The sequence below is a fragment of the Amborella trichopoda genome, chromosome 8 (assembly GCF_054954075.1).
Source record: "Amborella trichopoda isolate Santa Cruz 75 chromosome 8, AtrichopodaSantaCruz75HAP2 v2.0, whole genome shotgun sequence".
Classification (NCBI taxonomy): Eukaryota; Viridiplantae; Streptophyta; class Magnoliopsida; order Amborellales; family Amborellaceae; genus Amborella; species Amborella trichopoda.
Genome location: NC_142343.1, coordinates 16,167,765 through 16,185,973, shown reverse-complemented (window position 1 = coordinate 16,185,973; position 18,209 = coordinate 16,167,765). Strand labels below are relative to the sequence as shown.

At 33.4% G+C, this 18,209-nt stretch overlaps 1 non-coding gene across 1 annotated transcript; it reads left to right on the top strand.

The window, feature by feature from the left end:
• Window positions 1–15,389: 15,389 nt before the first annotated feature.
• LOC18440490 (21 kDa protein) lies at window positions 15,390–15,800 on the top strand. The gene has a single exon (XR_016061445.1). It is a non-coding gene; the product is annotated as a 21 kDa protein (transcript).
• Window positions 15,801–18,209: the final 2,409 nt, after the last annotated feature.

Below are 18,209 nucleotides of genomic sequence, written 5' to 3'. Positions count from 1 at the left end.
TGCATGTTGATATTATTGAATGAAGACACAAGGTTTTCCCTTTTTGTGTTTTTTGTATGTTTGACATGGTATTAGAGCAGTAGATCGTCATCGTCTATTACCAATTCTGTTGTTGTGTTAGACCACCTTGTCGTAAATAATTCAATTTTGGATTTGATGATTCTTCCTCTAATTCATTAAACATTTGGTGCTCTTGTGAACCTAATAAAAATATCAAAAAAATAATTTACAAGAAATAAATTAACCAAAATACCTCTGAAACGTTTCAGAGATATTTTGGTCGCTTTATTTTTTACGAATTATTTTTAAAATATTTTTATTTGGTCTGCCTTGATGAGAAGAATAACACTTAAAATTTCAAGTTATTTGGATTTATAGAAAAAAAATTAAAATTCAAACACGAAATGAGATAGTGCCCGTCAGATCGGCCCATATTCAATCTAAGTCATTGGGCTCATATGTTCATATGAGCCAGTGGGCTAATCTCAACATTTTCCTATAAATGCTAATATTAGCCCACCAGCTCATATGAATATATGAGCTCATATAAGCCCAATGGCCTAGATTGAATCTGGGCTGAACTGACAGTCACGACATCATTTCGTATTTTACTTTTAATTTATTTTTTACAAATTCAAATAACTTGAAATTTTGGACTTGTGTTCCTCAAACGCAGGATAATCTAATAAAAATATCAAAAAAATAATTTACAAGAAATAAATTGATCAAAATACCCCTGAAATGTTTCAAGGGGATTTTTGTTAATTTTTTTATTGCAAATTATTTTTAAAATATTTTTATTAAGTGCGTCTTGATGAGAAGAATCAACGTCTAAAATTTCAAATTATTTAAATTTTTTTTAAAAAATTAAAATTCATGCAAGAAATGAGGTCGCGATCATTTGATTGGACCAGATTCAATCTTGGCCGTTAAGCTCATATGTTAATATGAGCTAGTGGGCTAATCTCAACATTTTCCTATATATATATATATATATATATATATATATATATATATATATATATATATAGGTTTGCTTATAGTTAACAACCCCTCGAAATGCAAAGGTTAAAGTTAGAAGGGCTTGTGATGGGGGTATTTATCAAAAAGATGATTACTTTTTATTTAAAACATTATTTTAATAGGTAACTTAACCATTAAGAAATAAAAAATTTGAAATTTTTATAAAAGTACAGTGGCATTTTGGAAGTTAGTGTCCTGAAATTTTATTTATAGAGTGCCTTTGTCTTTTAGTGAAAATTTCAACTTTACCCTTTATGAAGATGACAAAAATGCCTTTTGTCTTGTAGTAATATTTACAAAATTATCCTTATTTAATGATGAAGATATGACAAAAAGTAACTTTTAAAAAAAAATAGACTATAAAATTAATAAATCCACCCTTCACAACTCTTTCTATCTTTAACCTTTGTAATTTGAGGGGTTGTGAAGTTTAAGATTATATATATATATATATATATATATATATATATATATATATATATATATATATATATAACATGTGTTTCTATCATACATAATGCACATGCAAATTAGGCCTCGAATGTGCTTGCTCTCTAGTTGTTCTTTTGGAGTCGTATGTTTCTTTAAACATTCTAAATAACTTGGCATCTCATTTTCGGAGCATCCAAATATATGCCACCATTGAAGGAAAGAAGGATATAGAGTATGTCTTTATGGGCTAATGGACCAAAGGAAAGCTATCGCAAAAAGGATCCATCTTTACTACAATGTTATAAATGTAAAAAATATGGCTATAGGTCATCCCGTTGTATGAAAAAAAAATTGTAATTATTACAAACGTCCTAAGCATATTATCACGGAGTAACATTATATACAGGGAGTCCTTTTTATAGGGCACATCAGACTGCTAATGATGCATTTGATGGATTAATGGTAAATACGAGGTTAGAGATCTCTCCCATGAATACTATTCATTCCCCAAATACGATAGGGTCCTACAAACTATATTTGACAATTTGTACAAAACTTTGTATATATGGCTCTTTTCTGTTTTTTCTGCTCTGTGCTTCTCTGGTAAGGACTGTTACCTATCTCTTACTATGAATCCTCTTTAGTTTATTGACTCAGGTGTCTCTAATCATATGACTGAAATGCACACGAGTCCATCATCTACTAAACTATATCAAAGTAATAGTCAGACTCTTACATTTAATGGGGAGAAATTGGATATTAATAGTACTGATAATTTATCACTATGTATCTCCCCTGGTGCACCTTTTCATTTACCTATATGTTATTTTGGTTCCTAAATTAACTGCTAATCCATTCTCTGTAGACGAACTTGTTAATAATGACTACAATGTTCAATTTTCTTGTGAAGGTTGTGTGATATAGGTTCTACGCACTGGGACGGTGAAAGGGAAGGGGGGTAGAGTTGGTCATCTATTTACTTTTGAGTTTAAGAGACCAAGCCTTGATGCTTCTTCTTTTTCTGCTTCAAATTATGATTTTTTTTGTTATACCCAAAATTACAAAGAATACTAATTAGAATAGGAATCGTCTGATCCAAATGTAGATTCTGGGTGGACTAGCCTTAGAAGGATCGAACCTGGCCTATCAACCGTCCATGGGCTGGTTTTGAGTAACTCCGACTCGAGCCGCCTTTGAGTAACTCGGAGTCAAGCCGATTAACTGGTCCGAGGTGGTCAAGTATTTTTTTAAAAAAATATATGAAAATGGTCTAAGACACTCCCCACAGCAAATTTCAAAAATATGGAAAAATACAGATTTTATGTATATTTGTTATTACCTATACTTATAATAAAAAATAGAATTAGAATAAATTTATATGCAAATTAATATACAAAGACTAGAGAGATATACAACACTATTTAAAATTTAACATACATTAATTCAATGGAGGGAATTACAAAGTGTAACTACTACTGGCTAGTAGTAATGAGAGTGGTGAGGGGGCTCAGGGTACTCTTGTGTCTCGCTATCAGAGTTCATTGGGTTCACTGTGACAAAAATTTGAGTAAGCTCTTGTGGAGTTTGCAGTATTGCAATTAAGCCCACACACCAGTCATGAATATTACCCTAGGATACCCCATTGGCCAAAGACTCTTAAACTTGTCCAACCTTCATGCTCTTCCCCACCCTAGCCCATGTAATGACGCTCAGCAGCTTTGAGCTTGTCATCATTGTCTAGGACCTAGTTACGGTGCTGGCTACAGCTTCGTTTTTCCCTTGCCAAGTAGCTGTTATGCCTCAATGTCTGGATTTCCTCCCAAACCAAGCTTTGTGTATTATCTACCTCTACATCAGACATTGTATTATGCTGTGCCCCTTCACAATCCTCTACGACTGGCTCTTGCCAATTTTTTTTCATTGCCCCATCTTTCTCCTCGTCATCCTGATCATCATCTTCATCATCTATGCACTCCTCATTGTATCCACTATCATGTCTCCTTCATTAGGTGCTGCAACGTCCATATTATCATCCATATTAGCAAATGCTCCATTAAAGAAATTATGGTCTAATATTGCAGTTCTTTGTGATACCCATTCATCGGCAAGGTCCTTTCAAAAGATATAATCAAGGTTGATAGACATGTAGTATCTAGGGGGTCTTCTCTATTGGTCTCTCTCTCAATTTCTAGTAGACATACACTAGGTTGTGGAACATCTGAGTCTTTAACATATTTCATCAAGGGATATGTATTCATTGGAATATACTCCAATTCTTCTCACACGCCGAGGAAGCACAGGTTTCACTTAGTACTCTAACTGCAATATTTTGTAACTTCTTCGTTCAAGTTATGTGTAGCATCCACCATTGTCTTGACATAGACAAACATACAAATACTTAATAATATAAAAATAATGAATTTTAAAAACTCATAAATAGTAGGTAAACACATAATAAGCTACAAAGAAGAAGAGGCGTATACCAAAAATTAGTACAATGTAGTAATACAATTCATTAATCTGAATTAAAACTTTTATTACAATCATGTATTGCTAAAGGTTTATCTATGTCATTCACTCTATCTAAGTATCGTGATTAGGCTCAAGCCAGTAGATGCAGTTCCTGACCCCCTCCATTATATCTGAATCATTTAAGGTGGTATTAGAGTACAAGTATTGTGGGTTAAGAAAGATCCATGTACATAGTTTATTACAATATTAGGTATATCAAATTTACTCAAAGTTGAGATAGAAAGATAAATTGTTACGATCGGTGGTTTAAAAACAGATCGGTAGCCCGGATCGGGCACCCCAAAAATCCATCCGGATCGGTGGATTGGCGATCCGGATCGGGAATCGGCCGAATCGGTCGGATTAAGCTGTAAAAAAAAAAAAAAAAATTATTAAAATTTATTATAAATGTTGTCTTTTAGGAATCCAATAAGAAATCGGGGTACTATATTATTAATTTTCATTTTTTTCATCAATATGTGAATATTGATATATTTTTTCTCTATATGAACTTATTTTAACCATTAAATTACATCACACAAAATAAAAATCATAGAACTATCATGGATGAAGTATATAATCATACATGAACTACAATAAAAAATGATTTTCTTATAAGAACATTTTAGTTTTTTTGACAAAAACCTTTTATTTTTTTACAAGAAATATTTGTTAGATTACTTTTTTTTTTGGTTTTTAGCAAGAACCTTTTTTTTGACAAAACATACTTGTTGTATTATTATTTTTTTATAAGAACTTTTTTTTTTACAATAACTTTTTATTACTTTTATTTTTTTGACAAAATCCTTTATTTTTTTGAAAAAAACAAGAAATTTGACAAGAAAAATAATTGATAAGAACCTTTCATTTTTTTTATAAGAAACTTTTTATTTTATTGATAAGAAAAAAATTTGACAAAAAGCAAAATTGACAAAAAAACCTTTCATTTTTTGATAAGAAAAAAAATTGACAAACAGCGAAATTGATAAAAAAAAACCTTTCATATTTTTCTTATGACAAAAGTACTTGTTGTATTATTATTTTTTTATAAGAACTTTTTTTTTTTGACAATAACTTTTTATTACTTTTTTTTTTAACAAAAAAAAGAAATTTGACAAGAAAAGTAATTAATAAGAACCTTTCATTTTTTTTTATAAGAAAACTTTTATTTTATTGATAAGAAAAAAATTTGACAAAATGCAAAATTGATAAAAAACCTTTCGTTTTTTTTATAATAAAAATTTTTGACAAAAAGCGAAATTGATAAAAAAAACCTTTCACTTTTTTTATAAGAAAAAAATTTGACCTCAAAAAAATAAAATTGACAAGAAAAATATTTGTTCTCAAAAAAATAAAATTGACAAGAAAAATATTTATAAGAAAAAAATATGACCTCAAAAAAATTAAATTGACAAGAAAAATAGTTGATAAGAGAACCCCCCTTTCGTCCCATGGAGAATCAAAGCCACGCCCTCTGCATGTAAAAACCCAAGGAGAATCAAACCCTCAAAAAAATTAAATTGACAAGAAAAATAGTTGATAAGAGAACCCCGCTTTCGTCCCATGGAGAATCAAAGCCATGCCCTCTGCATGTAAAAACCCAAGGAGAATCAAACCCACCTCTGCTTGCAAAAACCCAAGGAGAATCAAACCCACGCCCTCTGCATGCAAAAAGAAGTTTATAACCAGTAAGCCACATGCTACTTAGTAATATTAAAAGCGCAAACAAAATATATAATATATTAATGTTTCAAGTTAATACCTTCAAATTATCCCACATCGAAGAGGTAGAAGGAAGTTGTAGTGGATAAATACCTCTTTGTAGTTAACGAGGATAATGCATACGAAGTGAGGAGAGCCACGTGACGAGGTGTGCGGACCTTAAGGTCCATGTACTTTTTAAAATTTACAAAAATTCCCATTGAAGAATCGGAGGGCCATGACATCATGAATCGAAGAATCGGGAGATTCATGACGTCACATGGCGATTTATAGCATGGAATCGCCTGTTTTTCTCTAGAACCGGGCGATTTCATGACATCATGAATCGAAGAATCAGGAGATTCATGACGTCACATAGCGATTTATAGCTTGGAATCGCCCGTTCTTCTCTAGAACCGGACGATTTTTGATATTTCACTGGAACAAGCACGGGTCTGCCAGTTCTCGAGTCGAATCAGACGAGTCCGGTTCGACTCGCCGACTTTTGAATCACTGGTTACGATGCATAATAAAATACATGCCACGTAGATATCGCGATGCAGTTGGTGTCTCTACCTACAATTGACGATCACCAAATTCTCATAAGTCCACATGTTATTTTGAATTATGGCTTCCCTTGCACGTGTCATTGCCTCGAATAAGAAATTCATTATTGGTTGACTTATCATCAGAGTCAAGTAACCTCAACAATTACACTAAAGGTTTAATTATAGAAACAACATGGTTGCATCGAGTCCAGAACCTACGGTCGACACAAATACTTTCGACTTTCCTTCCATGTTGATGCATTACTCCGCAATCAAACTGCCACTCGTCAGTATGTATCATTAACCTCAATCATGCCTTGTTGCATAACATTGATTATATAGTAAGGACTGTCGTGACGAAATTAGCAATGGATTCCCTGACGATCTCTCGCCTACACTGTTTTTTCATTAAAGGGTGGAGATACATGTGGTTGTATATGAATCTTGTAATTGTCTTGCACTTCACATACAATTTTTTATCCTCTTCAGCTTCCCTTTGTCTTTAAGCATCAAATTAATATAGTGGACAACATAATGAGTCTAATAAAAATTGGGTTTTTTCTCCATTAGCAACTTTCCTGTTTTTATGTAACTTTCAACATTGTCAGTTACTACTTAGATCACTTTTTTAGCCCCAACCTCATTTACAATCTTGTAAATGTGCGTGCATAACAGTCTTGTAGTCATTTTTTTATTGGATAGGTCAATGCTAGAGTGCTAAACAATTCCCTTTGGGAAACTTGCTAAAAAATTGATAAGATATCTATGGACCTTGTCCTTTCAAACATCTGTGATGATGGACACTCCAATATGTGGCAATAGATCTTGAAGTACACAATATGCCTATCTAAATCATCAATAACATCTTCTAAACATGGCCATGCAAGGTCCTTCGTAGTTGGGGCTTTGAAACCCTCAGCTATAACAAATACCGTCTGTGGAAGTAGTATGAGTTTGTAAAGTTAAATGGCAAAGCAATATCATACTAAAATATGCTAATCATATTTACAACCCTTTCCACGAATTTCCCTTCCAATGGAATTTTTAATTTTCTTTTCTGATGGTATTCTGGCCTGTCGAGTGCATGTTTAGAGGGTTCGTGGGGCATTCATGGCATCTCTACGGGTTCAAATTGGTGAATAGTAGATGGCCAACTTAAAACACTATGCCTAAATCTACTACATCTGGACCTAAGCAGGGAAGGCATGCATCCTTCCATACCGGACACAATGGGCTGTTGAGGGTGGTGGCTAGAGGATGCACCAGCACTTGTAGCATGCATCTTTTATATTTCCATTTGTCTATAGTTCATCTCTTGGAGAGTGGCAATCTTAGCATGTTCAGGGCCTCAAATTCTGGTTCTTCATCCTCCACCTCATGTAAGGGATTTTCATACCCCCTCCCTACCCCCTCTACATCCCTTTGTCTATGCACAGTTTTTTCGTTTTGCATCCTCAAGTAATTTTAATGTTAGTTCTTTTACTGGTGTTGGCACTGAGTAACATGAAATGACATTACCCTATACTTTGGCAACGTGTTGTTTTAGGCCATAAATATCACCACCTATTTCTTTGTTACAAAAATTGTGTTTTACTCTTCCGTGGTCATTCATTCTTACACCATATTGCGATGCCACATCTTCCCTCTTCATTTTTTACTTTTCAATACCCCAATTAATTGAGAAAAAGTTATGATAATTTAATTTTTAAGAAAGTTTTAAATAAATTTTGCCAAAAATTATAATAAATACTGAAAAATTTAAATATCCTGAAATAATTTTTTACCATGTTAAAATAATTCCAATTACTTAAAAGAATTTTAATAATTAATATTTTAACAATGATAAATTTTTTAAAAAGTTTAAATTATATTGAATGGTCACAACACTTTTCAATATACTCGGCCGAGATACCTGGGCTAGGGCCATTTTTTAGCCCGATTTGTCTGAGTTGGGTGTCCAACTCAAGGATATTAAAATAATTCAAAAAAAAATGAAAATAAGAAACTTTTTTAGGATATTTTTTTAACATTTTCTATCATTTTTTGAAAATATTGGGATGTGTTTTAGCAATAAATACTTGTTTTCACACTTTTCCATATTTTCAGGATTGTTTAAAAAATACGCCCAGTCGCAAATTGATTTTTTTTAAATCTATTTTTCTTATACTTTTTCAACATCATTTCAAAGTATTTTACTTAATCTCACTTTAAACATACATTTCTTAGTTTTTTGGATTTTTTTTTTAAATTTGGTAACTTTTTTTTTTCTTTTTTTTTTTGACCCTACAGTACCCGCAACTATTCAAGAACAATAGAAAAATGTAAAGAAAAAGAACTATGAGTATAAATTCCATGTGATGAGCTTCTAGGCAACCTAGGACCTCATTCTCATCTCATCGTCAAATTGGACAACCTAGAAGAAGTGAAATCCATAAGTTTATGTGATCTCTTGTTATCCAAAAATAATAAATAAATAAAAGCTCGAAATAAACAAACTAAATTGTGAAACGTCAGGTCTAAACATCTCATCATTTTTTTTGTTATGCATAGAAGAACATAACGGTACACGATTGCATCTTAATGCATCTAAGTAAATGAATAAAGATACTTTCTAACATAAAAAATAAAAAATAAAAAATAAAAAAAAGTCATAATAATAAAGCATGGAAAATCCGATTAACAAAAAAGAAAATAAAAATACTACCTTATTAGATTGTAAAAAGTTTAAGTAGAGCCAAGGCTCTAAACAATCAAATTAGAGCCTACTTCAAAATTTTCACTAGAAGATGTTGTTTTGATGCCCAAATATCCACAAATTGATCATCTCGACATCGAGGTGCATGGACATGAGAAAAAAATTGATTTCAAGTTTTGAAAAATAATGTATTTTGCAACGTATTTTTGGACAGTCAATTTTCAAGATTTTCAAGTTTTCATAGATCTCTTGATCTACACTATTTTTTAAGCTTTAAACTTTATAAATAAAGGTGAAAATATATTTTAAGGCTATCAAAAAGATTTTCAATATTGAAATCACATTTCTCGACACCATTTGAAGGTAGGCTCTAATTTGATTGTTTAGAGCCTAGGCTCTGCACCCTATTAGATTGTCATTAAAGGAAAAAAAACATACATGTAACAAGTTTGGATTTTATACTATTTAAAAAATTGAAGATAAAATTGAAAATTATGAGTTTTTTACATGAAAATTGCAAGTTCATGGGATAAAATTGAAAACAATTACAAAAAACTTGAAAAAATTCTTTTTTGTATACTGAATGTATCAAGAGTTTCTTCCGTCGAAGTCCCTAATTTGTTACACTAAAATAATTGGAAAAAAACTTACCTAATTTTTTACATCAAAATAATTTTAAAAACAATTACCTGAGCAACAAAAAATTCTTATAAAAAAAAGATGCAATGCGATAAATGAATCTACAAAGTTAATTTGGATACTAAAGCTAGGAGGATCAAAAAACATACCTTAATTTGATCAAAATCGACTTTATTATCAGTTGGGTTGTTTTTCTACTCAGGATCTATTTCTGGCTAAAATCAAGCACGAAACTTGTTGTAATTGACCGAATAAGCACAACGATTGTGTAATGAACTCGATTATCTTAAAAACACACAAAGTTTTATATAATATCGATCTAAATTGACGGAGAAATGTCAATGGGTTGATTTTTTAGAACCCGCTGAAGAACATCCAAAAAATGGCCACCGAATTTTTTTGCGATTTTTTTTTATGTTGGATCTTTGCTTTGTAGCCTTGGGACAATAATTTCTCTCTAAAAAACCCGAAAAATCCACCCGAAATCGAACCATGGCCACCGAATTTTTTTGCGATGATTTTTTATTTTTTTATGTTGGATCTTTGCTTTGTAGCCTTGGGACAATAATTTCTCTCTAAAAAGCCCGAAAAATCCACCCGAAATCGAACCCGTGAACCCATGTTCAACTGTTAGAACCTGTAATTGTTACTGCCCGTTCTTTTTTTATAAAAACGCCCGTTAATCAACCACTTTGTTAAATCTCAGCAGGTTTATACCCAAAACCACCCAGTTGAGTGCATGTAGGTGGGGGAAGTGGACCCCCGAAACCAGAGTTAACCGGGATCGGTACTAGGGGTGGCAATGGGTCGGGGATGGGTTAGGTCCGGGTAGACCCGGACCCAGACCCGAATGTATTCGAGTCTAGGTTTCGAACCCAAATCCGACCAGTCGGGTCAAAAAGTCGGATCCATACCCATACCCGTCGGGTCTCGGGTCTATCCCGTCGGATCCCCGGTTTGGTTGGGTCCATTGCCAACAAGACTATGAGCTTGAAATTGGCAAGCTATGATATACCCATATTATTGGCAACAAGGTCACACAATCATCTGCCATTGAAATTCAAGCCAGTATGATTTGTCATTTAATAGCTAAATATGACTATGAATTCTTATTATATATGATCGTTAATACACCCAAACGAATAGGGTTTGAAGTATTTTATCTCCAACAGTTTACGAGTATGGGTTGGGTCCAATGGGAATCGGACCCAGACTCGAATCAAGTTTTCGACCCAGACTTGACCCATAGGTCCAAATATTGGCCCCATACCCGGACCCGTGTCTGGTATATTCGCCGGGTCCAGGGTCGGGTTTGGGTTCATTGCCGCTCCTAATCAGCAAATGCCCGATTCTAATATAACCGGATGGTTCCGAATTGAACCGACTCATATTTCTAACATTGGTTGGAACGAGATGGGTGCGCGGGCGATTACAAACTGATTCGCCTCTTTACAGATCGTTCCTACCTCATATCACGTCCTCGAGATTGCTTGTTTTTGCCTGTCGTTTTTGATGGAAAGGTCGAAGAAGCAAACCCTAACAAAACTACTTAGCATCCAAACAAAAATTCAATAATTCAACCGGCATGAATCTTGATTGCTCCTAATTTCTTGCATACGTCTATCCGTCGTTAGTTCCAACAGCTGGTTCAGTGGATCCAGTTGCCTAACAGGGTCCCATCAGCGCAAGTTGCCCTTCCCTTGCAACTTGAATGGCTCAACCGTGGGGCTTCTTTTCTCAAGTTGTGCGGACCAACATTCATATGTTCACGCGCATGACAAAGTACCAATCAACTTATAAAGGTGCCGTTTGTATTATGAAGTTGTGCGCGCCAACATTCGTATGTTAATGCACATGACAAAATACCAAACAATTTATAAAGGGTGCGGTTTGTATAGAGCCAAGGCTCAAAACAATCAAATTAGAGCCTACCTTGAAAGGTGTCGAGAAATGTGGTTTCAATACTAGAAATCTTTGTGATAGCCTTAAAATATATTTTCTTTTTTAATTATAAAATCTAAAGCTTCAAATATAGTATAGATTGAGCAGATTTATGAAAACTTGAAAATTTTAAAAATTGACGGTCCAAAAATACATTCCAACATGCACTATATCCATAACTTGAAATCCATTTTTTTCTCATGTCCATGCATTTTGACGTCGAGATGATCAATTTCAAGATATTTGGATATCAAAACAACTTCTTCTAGTGAAATTTTTTATGTAGGCTCTAATTTGACTGTTTAGAGCCTCAACTCTAAATAAACTTTTTCCATTTATAAATGGCTTTATCACAATTTAGTCTATTGATCCACAACTACTATCATCATTGGTCAGAGAGGGTGTGCCAAGGACTTTTAAGGGCCCCATCCATGCCACTTGATATCTAAGCTTTACTAAATATCTCCAAGATTTAGTTTTTATTTTTATTTATTTTTTTACTTTTTATTTTTTGATAGTTCAATGAGGATTACGGGCCCTTCACCATTTTTAAAACTGTTACTAGTTTTCGAAGGGGCTAGCATTTTAGAAACCGTTATTAGTTTTTGAAATGGGTTAGACGGTTGACCTTTTGTTCAAGGAGACTAAAATCATATCAGTTTGTTGGATGTGAAATTCGGCAGCTAGAGGTGTCCCCATGATGTAGTTCACAGTCCAAAAGAATATTCTTTGAATTTTATAAGATATCTTAAGCTATTTGATTTCACATTCATGTTCATGTTTGATTTCGCCCTCTTTATGCCAAAAGAAAATGGTTTTATGCTATAGAGTCCATTAAAGAACTTCATATCCAATTCCTTGTATATCATTTTATTAATCAATTGTTTCTTGAATATCACTTGTCTCTTTTTTTTCCATTCTTTTTAAAAATATCAATTTAATGGCCAAATGACCTTACAAAACATTAAAGTTTTTAAATCTTCCACTTAACAGCAGGTTTGTTAAATTGTTTTGTTTCCTTCGCTCTAGTAGATCTTCGAAAAAAATGTTTGAAAATGACCAAATTGCTCCTCTTTAAGATTGTAGACCTACCGTAGGTGTAGAGGTACGGTGCCTTTCAAATTTTATCATGGTATATAATTTTGATGTAAAAATGTTATTAGGATTACCTCAAAATCTATTTTTATATCTAATTAGAAAATTTTAAATTTCAAAAGCAGTTAAAATTAAGTAGATCTATAAACATATGAGAATCTTGAAAATGGATGGTGTAGATAATATGTTGTAAAATACATTATTTTTGAGAGTTTAAATCTTTTTATTTTTCATAGTTATACATCTCAATGTCGAGATGATCAATCAAAGGGTTTTTCAACATTAAAACTACCTTTTCTAATGGATTTTTGAGGGGCATCCTTAGTTCTACATTATAAGATAGCATCCTTATGTAAACTTTTTCCTTTTAATAATTTGGATACACTTTATTTGACTCGCTCAATCCAAATGATGATATTACTCGTTTTTGTCTATGTCGGCAACATGGAATTGATGTTAATGTCCTGGATTGTTCATGTTTAAAACGGAACTCACCTTTTTATTGTGAACCATGTTCCATTTTCCAAACCTTGAACAAGAAACGCTACTATTGCATTTGGCTTGAACCACTTAACTAGACCAAAATATTGAAATGACCCTACTTGCTAAGGGTTTCGAATCTTGAATAGAGCATTTGAATTTTTTTTAACATACTTATTGAGAAGGTGCCTAAGTAACAAAGAATTTCACTTAGTTTGACTTCTTTAATGATTTTATATAGTGGTTTGACTATTTAAGTAAAAGGTAAATTTATAAATAAAAAAATCCCACGTAGAAATTTTAAAAGATACCACATAAGTCATATTATATGCCCATGTCTCACTTTTGCCAAACGATTTCATGCTTATATTGTCCATTTACTCCCTCGCATAAAATCCAATCTAAGAATAATTGTAGGACCCCAAATATTTGGGATATAATGACTTCAATCCATAGACTAACCTCAATAAGATATGTTCCAAATCACACTCTCTATGCACTTAAAAAAATAATATATCAAGATTGAACATCGACCACCTAATTTCTTGAGGGCGAGATCGAAATGTTAGAAGACTAAATTTCAAATTTTTTCTTTTGATAATATTTATCTAGTTATTCTTAGGTGGTTCATAAATTTAGGATTTAGAAAAGTCCTCCTAAAGAGGTCATATGCTCAAGGGAGAAGGTGTACAGTACGCTTCTACAAGAGCATGGTACGTGCTACTCACTTTTTTTGTATCTTTTATTTCCAACTTTATCCCTAGGTTGGATATCCATATACATACCACTCTCATTTTTCCTATAGTTAATTTTCTAAATTAGAAAGCGGTTCAAAAATTGAATAAGCGAACCACTTTTTCAAGGGTGGTTCGCACATCGAATTTCCAAACTATCATTTCACTAAAAACTTTATAATGTGGGTAGTTAGGATATCCAATATCTGAACTTCCTGCACTTGTCATTCTTAGATAATTTGATTTATTGGAAAAATATTTTGATATTCACTCTCAGCCATCCAATTAATGTTAGAAAGTGGGATTTTCTAGGGTAAAAGAAGTTGTTAGGCATCCAATTTCCATCCGCTATTTTGTCTAAAAACAATATAAAGAGTAGGAGGTTTGTAACTTGAATGTGTAGACTGTCCACAATTGTCATTGTTTAGATTGAAAGAGCAGTTCCAATATTCGATGATGCTAAGCAAAGAGATGAGTGTGGCTAATTCCAACAGTAGAGGGCTGAATAATCATCCTGAGTACGAAGAAGAACAAAAAAGTAAAATAAAATAAAAACGCTCCATCATTCGAGTAGCTTTTAACCTTATTAAGAGAGATGAGGTTAAAATGAAATAAAAAATTTAGGAAAAAAATTGGGGCTTTAGAGTAAAATATATAACTTGATAAATTATGATACTTATAAAAGATTTTCTTGCAAATTTCCCTAAATGACTTGTCCTTTTTTCATATTTTTTAATAAATGTATGCATCATTTTCTTCCGGACACGCTTAGCATGTATCCAGCCTACATATTGTAGAGATGAGGGCTTGACAATAAATATATTTTTAAATATATTTTGATGTTAATTTTTAAAAAATATTTAATATTTAACATGGAGATCATGAATATGAAATAAATAAATACTATTGGACTATATTAAAAAAACATTTAGACCCTTAGTTACATTTGCTTATATATGAACCACCTATTTACATCCATCTTTAAGATGGATGCTTTATATAACTCTGGACAGCATATTGTACAAATACGATCCAGCCTACACTTGCTTGTTCTGAATAGAAATATATTGGTAGAATGCCGATCTTTGTACCGATAAATGCAACCATCACTACAACGAGGATAGGTTCAATGAGAGGTCATCCTAGGTGAAATCTACACAGCAACTAGCCTCCCAGTTGTATATCAAATTGCAGCACATATTTATATCCCTTTGGACCACGGTGAGACCACGTTTTGCATTTCTCCTAACCGGATTCCGACATATCACACCATGAAATAATGAAAATACAAAGATAAACCATGATTGAACTACCACAAATAACCTCTATATAAACCATCCAAACCTTCACTTCTCCTCACACAAAGATTGGAAAAAATAACTAAACATCCCAACTAGAGGCAGCATCATGAGTCTTTCTCTCACTCTTCTCTCCATCTTTCTCCTCATGTTGGTCATGGTGGAGTTGAGGTCGGCCTCTGGGGATGACCCCAACTTCATCAGAGCCTCCTGTCATCGCACCCTCTACCAAGCTTTGTGTTTCACCTCCCTATCTCCTTATGCTGCCACCATCCAATCGAGTCATAGGCAAATGGCGCACGCTGCTCTCTCTGTAGGTGTAGGGAAAGCACAGTCATCCTCGGCGGCTATGTCAAATATGATGGTGCGTTTGAGCAAGGATACGAGTAAGAGGGCAGCCGTGGGGGCAGTGAGAGACTGCATGGAGAACATGGCAAACTCCATCGACGAGCTCCAACAGGCAATCGCTGAGGATGAGCATCTGCCGAGCAACAGTAGGGCTACCGACTTTGGAGAGAAGATGAGCAATATCCAGACATGGGTGAGTGCTGCACTGACTGAGGATGATACATGTATGGACGGATTCAGGGGAATAGCCATGGATGTCGATCTCATGGCTCAGATGCGGATAAGTGTTTTAGGGGTCGCTCATTTGACCAGCAACGCCTTAGCTCTCATCAATGCCCTCAACGAAACCCCTTGAACACTCTCTCCCTCCTTGGAATGATAACTTATGGTTCTCAGAGAAAGGCAATATAGTCCATAGTTTTCGTGGATTAAGAGCCACTTGTTATGTATTATACTATTGAAGTGTATATGATTTCCAATTTCTTGGGATTAAGAGCCCTGTGTACTACAGTACTAAAGGGTATATGAATTAGAAGTTATTGGGTAATTTCATTGACTATTTCTTTTCTTCTTTTTTTTCTTTTTTTTTATTTGATATGTGATGGTGGGAACGGAGGGTGGGATTATGAATTGCCGTTTCCACCGGCCACCAGTGCCCCAACCTAATTCACAAAAACTAAATTCAGTTTTTTTTTTTTTGGTTTTTCACCACGGGACCTTAGATTGTTGAGATTCTCTTTAGCTTTTGATTTAAACTTTCTCAAAGGGCTTATGGGTTCTTGGCTAGGGAAGTGCAGTACCTTTGATGTGGCCTTAGCAAGTCATCATCATCACAACTTTTATTCAATTATTAAGGCTAACTATACAAATTTTTGTCCATCATTCTACTTTATTAAAGGTCATAAAGTCATAAATCCCATGTTTTTTCAAAATACTTGCAACCACGTGTTTTTTAGCTTATCCCGTACCCTTTTCTATCCTTATGTAACAAGTAAATTTTGTAAATTGATTTACGAGCAAAAGATAAAAAGTTAAATGGCTCGATAATTTTGGATTGGAAGACTGCAGATCAATTTAAGTATTGAGATTTCTTAGTTGATTATGGGGGTAATTAATATCCCATTGCATTACATCATGTGTAACTTGTGCTTTCATTGGATGAGGACATATTTGCCAATGGGTCATAATAGGCAATTTGGATAGCCAGCAAGTAGCAACAAGCATAGCCACATTGAGATGGGGCCCTTTTTGTGAATTGATTGGAATTATATAAGGAAACGTTATTCATGAGTCAGCAATGCAAGAGCCAGCTGGCTCACGTTGTAAAAAACTTATTCATGAGTCAGCAGATGCAAGAGCCAGCTGGCTTTTCCAAAAAAGAAAAAACACATTTTAAATATTAAAAAAAATTATTTTATCTTCATAATCATGATAAATTTAACCTAGATCATGATATTTAAGATTCTAGATTAAAAATCCATTTTTAAAATAGGATTAAGTGGAGTATGAGTTGGGTGACTTAAAAGAACCCATCCATTATCATTTATGGAAAATTATTTCATACGGGCTGGACCGTATTTCTACAATAGGTGATCCAGAGGTATAAAGCATCCATATTAAAGATGGATGCAAATAGGTGGTCCATCTAAAAATAAGTGTAATGGTCTAAATAAATGTTGTCTCAATATAATTATTATTTTTAGTTTCAAATTATTATTTTTCATATTCATGAACTCCATGTTGAATATTATAAATTCTCAAAAAATTAAGTTCAAATTATATTTAAAAAATATATTTATTTCCAAACCCACAGTTCTGCAGGATCCATGTTGGCTGCATAGAAACCGTGTCCATCATTTGTGTGTTGCTCCAGCTGGATTATAGTGTAGCTACTTCCTAGGATAAAAGATCTATCCATTGCTTTTGATGTGAAATTTCAGGATGCACAACAAATGAGTACTTGCAAAGAACCAAAATTTGGATCTGACCATACAAAAATTGGAAGATTTGGGGGAAGTCTTTTGATATATTTTTAAATCTTCAGTAAATAAAAAATGTAAAACTTGGTACTTTTGGAAAAAATTTCAACATAAGGATATTTTTTAAAATTATGAATATCAGGAGTTATATCTATTGAAATTCTGTACATTTTATGGCTGCTATAGGGATCCTTTTGAAAACGTTTCTGATATATTCATTTAATTAGTGATTGATTCACTTCACTTAGGTTTACGGCCGCAAACAAAAGACTTCAGCCACTTCAGGGGATGGGAAGAGAATCTGATAACATTGCTCAGTAGTCCTATCCAATTATAGTACAACTGAAATTTCTCCTTTTCAAAGAAGTTACCCTGAAAAAAAAATTGTTTTATTTTAGGTTCGAAGGGATCACATGGAATTTTGATGTAACACTTATTGCTGATATCGCAGAAGAGCCGCAGCCATTGATAACCATGTTGGATGGTTTGGGCAATATAAGTGGAGGACAATTTGAAAAGGACTGCGGAACTTGGAAAATTCAAGGAGATTGGGAAGAGGATTGGGATGAAACTTTTTCAGGGAAAATAAAGCCTTCAATTTATGTTGTCAAGATCAACGGAACCTATTATTTTCCCTTATACTTCAGTGAAAGCGAGTTCTTTGGTAGATAGTTTGTAAAATAAGACTGCAGGTAGGAATAGCTTGTGTAGTTATGGAATTGCTTGCCACTATAGATACTCCTTGTTAATACATATTAACGTTTTCCATTTTATGGTTATTGAAT